Source organism: Cervus elaphus, chromosome 5 (genome assembly GCF_910594005.1).
Source record: "Cervus elaphus chromosome 5, mCerEla1.1, whole genome shotgun sequence".
Classification (NCBI taxonomy): domain Eukaryota; kingdom Metazoa; phylum Chordata; class Mammalia; order Artiodactyla; family Cervidae; genus Cervus; species Cervus elaphus.
The window spans coordinates 93,183,514-93,194,387 of record NC_057819.1 but is presented as its reverse complement, the minus strand read 5'-3'; the positions used below and the strand labels follow the sequence as shown (position 1 = coordinate 93,194,387).

The 10,874-nt window shown below is 48.6% G+C and overlaps 1 non-coding gene across 1 annotated transcript; it reads right to left on the bottom strand.

Annotated features, from left to right (window-relative positions):
* Positions 1 to 10,476: 10,476 nt before the first annotated feature.
* On the bottom strand, positions 10,477 to 10,549 carry TRNAG-CCC. Its single transcript has one exon. It is a non-coding gene; the product is annotated as a tRNA-Gly (tRNA).
* Between the last annotated feature and the right edge of the window lie 325 nt (positions 10,550 to 10,874).

The window sequence follows — 10,874 nt, the reverse complement described above, 5'->3', positions numbered from 1 at the left end:
TCATTCACATCTTTTACTCCTGCTTTCAGCTAGTTTGGTGCATTTTTTCTTCCAAGGAACTAGTGTGACAAAAGTCGCTGCCACCTACAGGCAAGATCCCAACTCTGCTCACCCACACTGACTCGGGCCTCTGATTATTATTTTTTTTTTTCATTTATTTTTATTAGTTGGAGGGTAATTACTTTATAATATTGTAGTGGTTTTTGTCATACATTGACATGAATTAGCCATGGATTTACATGTATTCCCCATCCCGATCCCCCCTCCTACCTCCCTCTCTACCCGATCCCTCTGGGTCTTCTCAGTGGACCAGGTCCGAGCACTTGTCTCATGCATCCAACCTGGGCTGGTGATCTGTTTCACCCTAGATAATATACACGTTTCGATGCTGTTCTCTTGAAACATCCCACCCTCGCCTTCTCCCACAGAGTCCAAGAGTCTGTTCTGTACATCTGTGTCTCTTTTTCTGTTTTGCATATAGGGTTATCATTACCATCTTTCTAAATTCCATATATATGTGTTAGTATACTGTAATGGTCTTTATCTTTCTGGCTTACTTCACTCTGTATAATGGTCTCCAGTTTCATCCATCTCATTAGAACTGATTCAAATGAATTCTTTTTAATGGCTGAGTAATATTCCATGGTGTATATGTACCACAGCTTCCTTATCCATTCGTCTGCTGATGGGCATCTAGGTTGCTTCCATGTCCTGGCTATTATAAACAGTGCTGCGATGAACACTGGGGTGCACGTGTCGGACCTCTAATTATTGAGAGAAAGTCCCAGCATCAACCTCTGATAGCCTGGCCTGGGGCAGATGGATCTGTTCAAATCAGAAAATATGTATTATTCATCTGCTCATTCATTCAACAGTCAAATATTTCATCACTGTCTGGCTGTCGTATGGACACTGTTCTAAGTGCTGGGGTGAGATGAGGTCCTGCCTGCATGAAGTGGATATTCCAGTAGAGGAGTTAGGTACAGAAAATATGTACCACCCCTCCTAATATGTACAAGCTTTGGGTGAGTATGGTAAAGCGTCTGCCCACAATGTGGGAGACCCAGGTTTGATCCCTGGGTCAGGAAGATCCCCTGGAGAAGGAAATGGCAGCCCACTTCAGTACTCTTGCCTGGAAAATCCTATGGACGGAGAAGCCTGGTAGACTACAGTCCATGGGATCAAAAAGAGTTGGACACAAGTGAGTGACTTCACTTTCCTTTTCCTTTTGGGTGAGTAGAGAGGAGTAAAACATAGTGTTTGTCCTCCAGGGACTCATGGATTAGGGCTAGGGCAGACCCCTTTGGAAATAATCACATGAGACATAAAAGGACAAAGAATTTGCTTTGGGCATGTTATAAGAGGAGACACTGTCACTGAGAGAGGAGGGTCAGGAACGGGGAAGGCTTCTAAAAGGAGCTGGTATTTTTGAGCTGGTACTTGAATAAAGGATTATACTTCCCAGGTGGCACTAGTGGTAAAGAACCTGCCCACCAATGCAGGGGTTGTAAAAGATGCAGGTTCGATCCCTGGAGGAGGGCACAGCACCCCACTCCAGTATTCTTGCCTGGAGAATCCCATGGACACAGGAGCCTGGCAGGCTACAGTCCATAGGGTCGCCAAGAGTTAGGCACAACTAAAGCAACTTGGCTCACATGCGCTCACGCACTTCTACAGACAGATATTACTGCATAGGTGTGCTGGGAAAAAAGAACTTAAGCAAAGGCCCTGAGGCAGGGAATGCTAGGTATTGATGGAGAACTCCGCAGGGTGTCCAGAGAAGCTGGACATCACCTCACATGACCAGCACTTCTCCGAGATGCAGCAAAGCCTCTTGGCCAGCGTGCTGGGCTCCAGACTGGGAAGGGGGCAATTCCCTCTGCACCAAACTCCCCAGGGGAGACCCGGGACCTGCAAGGCTATCAAAGCCCATCTTCATTCAGGCTATGCCTTAGCTCTCTAAGCTCCTGCCCTCACCTGTACACTCATGGTTGCCTTGGTCCCTAAGATGTAAGTGATTCCCACAAAACAGGCAGCAAGTCTGTCCCTGTGCCAAGCTCAAAGCTGCCTCGCTAGATCCTCCTCTGTAATCTCAGACCACCGGGACCATTCTGACTCCTGGATAAGAGGCATGGGGGTGCCCAAAGCCCCGTGAGGCTTCCCATGGTGCCCAGTCTATGCCCAGAGACAAGAGCAGCACGTGGTGATTCCCCGAGCACCTCCTTTCATCCTGTGTCCTCTTGGCAGACATCCCAGTTGTCCTTCCCCCAGGCCCCGCCCCCATGCCTGGTGGCACAGACACTTAGCGATTTGCTCCTTAATTGTCCCCCAGCTAGGCTGCGCAGATGCCGCTCTTTAATCTCTCCTGATAAATGAATCGCGCTGCTCCTTTAATCATATGTTCATATCCAAGCCAATTTGAATCAATTTGGCAGGGAGTATGTTGCAAGAGATGCCATGACTGCTGCTTCCTCCCCCCACCCCACCCCCCAGGGCCCTGGAGCCTGCGTGTCTGCTGTCCTCCCCCTCAGCAAAGAGCCCGAGGCTCATCGGGGGAAGGACCTCCTTCCTGAGTGATGGGGACTTTTCAAAGTCAGTCATTCCTTCCTGTCCTCCAAGCAGGCCCACATGGGACAGGAGGAAGATGGATTCCCAGAGGCCTCAGAAATGGGAGAGACAGGGCGAGTCCACAGCCTTTGCTGGTCACTGAATAAAGCTCCCCATTATCACCCCTGGGAGAAAGTGCTGCCTTAAATCTAACCTTCATGCTTTCCGTTCCCCTTTCATTTCCTCCGAGCTGGTTCTCAGGGAAGTTGTAACATTTCATCACCTCTTATATAGCAACCTATTCCAGACCAGCCTATGATAATTTGTCTTTGCCTGCTCCTGCAACTGGCTGCCACCCCAATGCCTTTCATCTTTCCCCAGGAAGTCTTCTTTTCTACGTCCTCCGGGCTGGTGGGCAGTCCAGGACATGCTTGCTAATATACCAAATTCTGCCCCATTTGGAGTTACTGCTTTTTTTCACCTACAGAGTGGTGTCCACAGACCCTCATGAAAACAAAACCAGTGCTAAATTGATCGCTTCTGCTGCCAGCACTGAGACCTTGGAGAAAGGCCTTGACCTCTTGAGCTTCAGTTTCCCCATCTGTAAAACAAGGTGGAATTGCTGGCAAGAAACTTTTGGTTCCTAGGTTCTTACAGAACCCCTCAATGCTGCCAACAGAACCTCTAACTCCCACCTCTTCACCACCTGCAGTGAGGGGCCAGAGGAACCAACGGGTGGCGCTAGTGGGCCCCGAGACCCGCGGGCTGGGAGACAGATGTCTTACCCCAGCGCGAGGGCTGTCTGGGCCTGGTTCCGTCCAGCAGCCCGGATGCACCTCCTGCGTCCTCTTCAGTTCTTTACCTTTCTAATGGCGGGTTCTGCGCGTCCAGGCCGGCGCCCCTCCGGTTCACGGCGAACCTGGGCATATTAGCATATTCATATTTTATTTTCATGACCCCGGCCTCAGGAGCCTGGGACCTCTGGCTCCGCCCCCGTCTGAAGGTTCCCCCGCCCCTTTTCCGGAAGCCACGCCCTATAAAGGGCCGCTGACAGGACCGAGTCGTTGCCCTTGAAGGGTTCCAGAAGCCTAAGGAAGCGGTTCCCTCGATCGGCAACCTGATAGTACTGTTTCCCGCCCTTTTAAGGGCTCCTGGAAATCCTAGGGCTTCCCTGGTGGCTCAGAGGTTAAAGCGTCTGCCTGCAATGTGGGAGACCCGGGTTCGATCCCTGGGTCAGGAAAATCCCCTGGGGAAGGAAATGGCAACCCACTCCAGTATTCTTGCCTGGAGAATCCCATGGATGGAGGAGCCTGGTGGGCTACATTAGTCCATGGGGTCGCAAAGAGTCGGACACGACTGAGGGACTTCACTTTCACTTTAGAAATAAATCCTCGGCGGGAGCTGAGGCTGATGTAGACCAGCCTCGCCTGTTAGGAGTGTTGCGGAGGACGAGGAGGGCTCAACCAATATAACCATCGTGAGCGCTAACTATGTCCCCAGTGCTTAAGCACTTCATAATCGCACTTAACCTTTGTCACAGCTCCGTGAAGTGTCCTTCCCCTGAGGAAACAGGCTCAGGGAGGGTGATGTCTGTCCTAGCAGGGACCTCAGCTTGGCTCCAGCAACTGGCCAGGCGTTCCCGAGCTACTCTGGCCTTGTCAGAGGATGAAGGGAGGGGCGAGAAAGCCAAGAATTTTGCTGTCATGATCCTCCTCTCAAGTAGCTGTGTGCCTGGTATTCATCAAGGCCTGCCCAGAGGAAGGAAGCATTTTCTGACAATTTGGGGGGGTGGGGGTGGGGAAATGTCAACCTCACATTTGTGTTGCTCCTTACAGTTCTCAGAGCATCCCCCATGTGTGATCACATGTGTGCTTCAAGAACACAGTGCCAACGATGTTCCACATGGCCTGGAATGCATATTTGAATCTCTAGGCACCTCAATCTAATTTCATTGCAGTACAATGGAACAATCCAGACCATTCTCTGGGATTCCATCTGGGAGGAGTGATTTTCAGAGCAATAGCCATTTTGGAGTTAACAAGGATGCTAGGTTTATTTAGAAGGAATTTTACAGAGAAATGGAGTCTTCTGTAGCGTAAGCTCCAGTGATGGGTCATATACATGAGGGAGAGTCCAAAAAGGATGTGTGCTTTGCAATTGAAGTCAGTGACATAAATCTCCCAGAGGAATACTTAAATGTGCATATAGAATTTGCTTTAGATATCAAAAGTCAGCTATGACAGCTTTACGGAAAAAAAACGCAAAAAAGATATTAAGTTTTGACACTACCCAGGCAAATTATATTTGAGGTGGTTTAAGAGTCAAAGAGTTTCCACATTTTAATAAATTTTTATATGTTTTGTGCCACATCTATATGATCTGACTAGATTAGAAAAAGAAGCAAATGGATTTGGGGAAGAGAGGACACTAGGGAATTTGAAAGTGGAGAATTAAAAGCAAAAAAAAGCATCCTGGTATGGGAATACAGCCAGTAGCTTTAGAAATATTACCTCTTTGAAAGACAGGTCAACAGCTGATAACCAGGCAAATATAAAACTGTATGTGATGAAATAAGCCTCGTGACATATTTAATCCTGGGGACTGGCATCAGTTGCAGGTTAACATCCTTGCTTAAGGGCTGCTTTTGGCCTCCACAGGAATGCTGTCCTCTGGAGAGCAAGGGGGATTGACCCTAGTGAATGGCAGTACCCTGGAAGGTTGTACACTAGAAGCACGGGGCCATGACCTGCCTTTGCATGTCCAGCAGCTCATCTGCGGAGGCTGGTCCTCCCAGTGGACCATAGACTGAGCCACTGGGCAGGATTTAATAGCAGAAAAGGAGCTCCTGCTCCCTCAAACTGGCAAAATAAGCCTAGAAAACCAACTCAATAGTGAGGCAGTCTGAAGCTCTGTGAATGGGTTCCTAGGGGAACATGTCTGTATGACAAAAGTACATGTGAAAACAGATAAATATTAGATGAGACTTCTGAAAATTAGAAATAGCTTTATTTGGGCACGTGGGATTCTAGATGAAGTCTCTGTGCTTGAAATAAAAGTTTTCATACAATTTCTCTTTTAAGTCAGTACAGATGTGTATGTGTCAGAAACCAAAGAAGGCCCCCAATTAGTCATATTAGTGTGACTCTAAGAGGAGTGTCTTTCCCAGCACTGCATAGATAGAAATAGTAGCCGTGGAGGGTAAACCATGTGGCAAAGCTGCTTAGAAACTGCTTAGCTCCCTTGCTCAGGGAAAGCCATTCTTAAAGCAGCAGGCATCTCTTGGCATGGCTGTGAGTAGAAGCTGGAAGAGGAACAGATTGGAGGGTGGAACTTGAACAGGGTATTTAGGGAAGAGGAGCATCAGGGGAGGGGTGTGAAGAGCCTCCAGACATAGCCTTCCATGCTGCCTGAAGCCCTGCAGGTGACAGGTTTAGACGAGGAGACACATGTTGACGTAGGGACCAGTGATGGAGTGAGGTGAGGAGAAGCCGAGAATCAAAAAGGTCATTTAGGATATTTGTGTCACAGTTAAATACTTAGAAAAAAAAATCTGTAAGAGTGGACATGACTCAATGGCCAGACTGTGCCTGGTTAATGGATTCCTGCTCCTCTTACCTGACTCCATCGAAGAAGGTTTAGCCCCTTAAGGAAAAAGTATTTTCGCTATTTCAGAGTCAAGTGACCGGTGAGTTCTCTGAAGAAAATGAGAAGGTATTGGTTTTAGAAGGGGAGGACTGGGAGGTTCAGCCTCGCAGAAGGTCTGGGAGGAGTAAGTCTCCTGGGGCTCGGAGGTGATCTTCATCTCCCTCCCTGCCCCCACTCCTTGCTCCCCAGTAGAAATCAGCTACAAATCTCAGCTTGTTGGGAACAGATGGCCTTGGCTGACGAATAAGCCACCGCAGGCTGCTCCACCTGTTCTCGGGCTGGAATAATCAGCTCGAGACAAACATCGGCGCTGAAATAACTCATGGCAGCGGGTGATGCGCAGGCACAGATTCCAAAAATCTCTTAAATAGACCCCCTCCAACTCTCTCCCCTCCCCAGCCCCTAGAGGCCATCAGGGGAAGGTAATGGAGCGGAGAAGAGAGATAGAGCCCCAAGCTGAGCGCGATGGTGGAGCTGGTGGTTTCGCCGGTGGGGGTCGGGGCGGGGCGGGGGCGGGGGCGGGGCGAGGGCAGGGCAGGGGCGGGGCGGGGCGAGGGCCGGGGTCAGGGAAATACCTTGCTCCAAGCCAAGGTGAGTTATTTCCCAAGAGCATATGGAGAACGTGGGAATGGTTGGCCCCTGTTAGGGACAAGTGTGAGGAGAGCCAACCTGTCGGGGAAAGTAGAAAACTGAGAATCTGGAATTCTTGTGAATGTGTTCGTTGAAGAAGTGTTATGCAAATGAGATCAAGCTACCCACGAATCTCTCAGCAGCTCAGACAGCTCCGCCGGCAGCCGCTTGGGGGTGGCTGCCCGGATGCCCGTACTTCTGCGCACTGGTGTTCAACCTCCCCTGTATACAGCCTCCCCTCACGTCCTTGATGAAGTCTGCTGGGCTAATGTTCCCTGACGGAGGCAGATGAGCCCGTCGGGAGAGTGACAGCGCTGGGAAGCAATGGTGACCGGTGGTGGGGGTGGGGGAGGGCGGCGGGGTTGCTGGCTGAAACTGGGGTCTGGCTCCTGTGGAGTCAGTCAAGAGAGGGCAGGGATTGAGAGAGAAGAGTTGGGTTGATGGTTCGTTCTGGGTGCCTTAGGCACCCTTTGGCCTGATGCTCAGGCCTCCTGGCCTGATGCTCAGAGTTTAGAGGGGCTCTGAGTCTCCAGAGGCTGTGCTGGCCTGGGGAAAGAGCCAGAGCTCTTGGACACCCTAGTGCATCTCTAAGTGCCAGATATGGTTCCCCCCAAGTGGTCCCTGTGACTCTGCTTGAAGAATAGGGCTACGGAGGACACAGCTCTTACCTGTCATTTAGGGTCCCACAAACATGGTCTCCTTTAAAGCTGGTCATGCCGCTGAGGTGTCGCAGTGGCCCCCACCCTGCTGAGTGCCTGACTGTGGTTCTCACCTTGCTGTACGTTAGAAACGCTCACAGAACTGTTTTTATTTTGTATACAAATAGTAAAAAACATGTATAATGAGCTTTGTCTATCAAACAGCTTCAAAAGTTATCAACAAGGAATGGACCTTGCTTCATCTAAACCCTTGGATTATTTTATACCAGGTATTAGTTTATACCCCAGGTATATCATATGTTTCCCTGGTGGCTCAGATGGTAAAGAATCTGCTTGCAATGCAGGAGTCTCGGGTTCAATCCCTGGGTGGGGAAGATCCCCTGGAGAAAGGAATGGCTACCCGCTCCAATATTCTTGCCTGGAGAATTCCATGGACAGAGGAACCTGGAGGGCTACAGGCCATGGGATAGAAAAGAATCAGACACTACTGAGTGACTAACACTTTCACTTTCCAGATATATCACTTTGTGACTGAGCGCACAAACACACACATACACACACACACACTGATGGAAGATATTTGTTTAGTGTCTCTCTCTTAGAGAAAAATAAAATGACTCCTTAAAATGTAACCACAATACTCTTATCACACCATTAAAAAGTTTTCAGTAATTCCTTAGTACCAAATATCCAATCAATGTTTACATTTTCCTGATTGTACATATTACTAATTATATTAGTTTTATATGTTATTTATATGTATAATCAATTTATATATAATTATATGTATAAATATATATAAAGTTGTTGCTCACTCAGCTGTCTATCTGCGACCACATAAACTGCACCACACCAGCCTTCCCTGTCCTTCACTATCTCCCAGAGTTTGCTCAAACTCATGTCCATTGAGTCAGTGATGCCATCCAACCATCTCCTCCTCTGTCACCCCCTTCTCCTCCTGCCCTCAGTCTTTCCCATCACTAGGGTCTTTTCCAGTGCGTCAGTTCTAAGCATCAGGTGACCAAATTATTGAAGTTTCAGCTTCAGCATCAGTCCTTCCAATGAATATTCAGGGTTGATTTCCTTTAGGATTGACTGGTTTGATCTCCTTGCTGTCCAAGGGACTCTCAAGAGTCTTCTCTAGCACCACAGTTCAAAAGCATCAATTCTTCAGCACTCAGCCTTCTTTATGGTCCAAATCTCACATTCATATGTGACTACTGGAAAAATCAGGATTCAAACAGCATTGAGGAGCTTTTTAAGAACTAGTCCTGTGCCCAGGGCCTTCTCTCTCAGGGATTCTGATTTAATTGGCCTTGGGTGGGGCCCAAGCATCATATTTTTTAAAGCTCTCTTGATGGTTTTAATGTGCAGCCAGGGTTGAGAAATGCTTTACCTTTCCCCCTACCAGTTTCCTGCCAATTCCTCCTCATCCAGGCTATTAAATACTTCTCCCACTTCTAGCCAATAGACCAGAGCAGTTGGCATTCACATGCCTAAACTGGAGGTGTGTCTTTTCCAGACTTCTCCTTCCAGGTGGGTTCCAACTCTCAATGGACACGAGAATTCCTTTTCTCTACTGATTCACGTACCATGTAGGCCTGTTCCTACCGCTTTCTCTCCTAATATGCCTGGTGTCTGTTCTTGCCTTGCAAGCATAGCAGATTTTTGTGTGTGTGTGAAAATAGCAAAATTCCTGCCTCAGGAAAAAGAGAACTTCCCTGGGGGCAGTTCTCATTTGACTGCTCAAGTGGCTCTGTGCTGCATTGGAGCAGAGAGAGAAGCCTGCTGGGGGCTTGGCAGCAGATGTAAGGAAAACCGGGGACTGAGTGGGACTTGAACCCAGCACTTTTGGGGGAATCTAAGAAACCTTTCTCTCCTGAAGATGTTGGCCCTAGGAGCATTTTAGAGAATTATGCCCACGTCCCTACTCATAGTCCCCCGCCTGCCTCTGCTCACCGCCCCCCCCTCCTCCACTCTGCCCCACCTTTCAGATTTCTTCCTCCCTCCTGTGTCCCCCTGCTCCATGCCTCACTGACTGTTGGTGAAACAAACCTAGTCTAAAATAATGAGCAATCAACTACCCTGATGCTTGGGGAAGGCTGGGCAGGGGCAGGGGGGAAGGGGTAGGGAGCTGAATCATTTATAAAGCCTAATAAAGATGCAGATGAACACGCTGACTTGGAGCCCCAGAGCTGGGCTTATTCATTATTCAAAGTTATGTAAATGCCACTGGGTCCTGCATGTTAGAATCCTGCCCCTTGTCCCCGCTGCTTCTTCCTGCCTGACAGATCCAGCCCGCCTTCTGCCTCCCCTCGCCCCTCAGGAGCATACATTCATTTGCCCTACCCAGAATCCCGTTTCAGACTCTACCTGCTCTCTAGCCACAAGTCTTCCTGAAGCTTGTTGGCAGGTCTTGGCCGTCAGGCAAGATTGTGTGTGTGTGCTCAGTCACTCAGCCGTGTCTGACTCTTTGTGACTCCATGGATGATAGCCTGTCAGGCTCCTCTGTCCATGGAATTTTCCAGGCAAGAGTACTGGAGTATGTTGCCATTTTCTGCTCCAGGGGGTCTTCCCAACCCAGGGCTCGAACCCATGTCTCCTAAGTCTCCTGCATTGGCAGATGGGTTCTTCACCACGGAGGCCCTGGGAAGCCCATCAGGTAAGACTATATAGCCCAAATAGATGGACTTCTTATTTCTAAAGATTTCCGAGGAAAGAATACCCTAAGAGTGCTTATATATGTGTTTTAATATCTCAAAAATCTGTTTACTTAGTGATTGGGTGGATTTCCTGAGGTCTAACCTAAATCCCTCTTGCTGAAAGCAAGTGGAAGCCCATCACTGAAATAGAATATCCAATAACCAAATTCCCTTTACTCACCCTTTTAGAAAAAAAGAAATTGTTTAACTGCGCCGGGTCTTAGTTGGGACACAAGGGATCTTCAATCTTTGTTGTGGTATGCAAACTCTTAGTTTTGGCATGTGGGATCTAGTTCTCTGACCAGGGATTGAACCTGGGCCCCCTGCATTGGGAGAACAGAGTCTTAACCACTGGACCACCAGGGAGGTCTTTTAATCACTCTTTTGAGAAGTAAAATGCAAGCATCAAGTCACTCCAGCCTACTGTCTCTGGATTAACTCATCCTTGTTGCCTCCTCTTACCTGTCTATTTTTGTTTGTTGTTTAGTTGAGGCATCCTGCACAGGGTGTTACTGGTGGTTGGGTGATGCCAGATCTTGTATTCAAGTGGCTTTCTTTGTGTGAGTTCTCAGTATTTGATACTCCCTAGGGTTAGTTCTCTGGTAGTCTAGAGTCTTGGAGTCAGTGCTCCCACTCCAAAGGCTCAGGGCTTGATCTCGAGTTTTTCGTGGTTCTATATATTCCTTTTCAC